The sequence below is a fragment of the Penaeus monodon genome, chromosome 15 (assembly GCF_015228065.2).
Source record: "Penaeus monodon isolate SGIC_2016 chromosome 15, NSTDA_Pmon_1, whole genome shotgun sequence".
Classification (NCBI taxonomy): Eukaryota; Metazoa; Arthropoda; class Malacostraca; order Decapoda; family Penaeidae; genus Penaeus; species Penaeus monodon.
The window spans coordinates 31,925,225-31,925,539 of NC_051400.1; positions in this window are offsets into that span (position 1 = coordinate 31,925,225).

The following is a 315-nucleotide window of genomic DNA, read 5'->3' on the forward strand; positions in this document are numbered from 1 at the left end:
TTTTAACCAATGATAAATAAAAATTTCTCCAAAGAGAAACGTTTGTTAATCCCGAGTTTAGTCGCAGCATCTTATCGCTGACTGAAGATGGCGGTTCTCGTCACTCATAAAATCGATATGATAATTTCGTCATGTCATTGACGTGCAATCTCATTTGCTCTTCCTCATGCCGAGAAACCCATGCAATGTTTGTCTTCCATATTCTCATCTTAGAAAAAATGGATAAGATAAATATTCATTCTTCATCCCAGACCCAGTGACTGTTGAGATCGATATCTCGTTTTCTCTCGTCGCCATAATTCGTTTTCAGTGGTC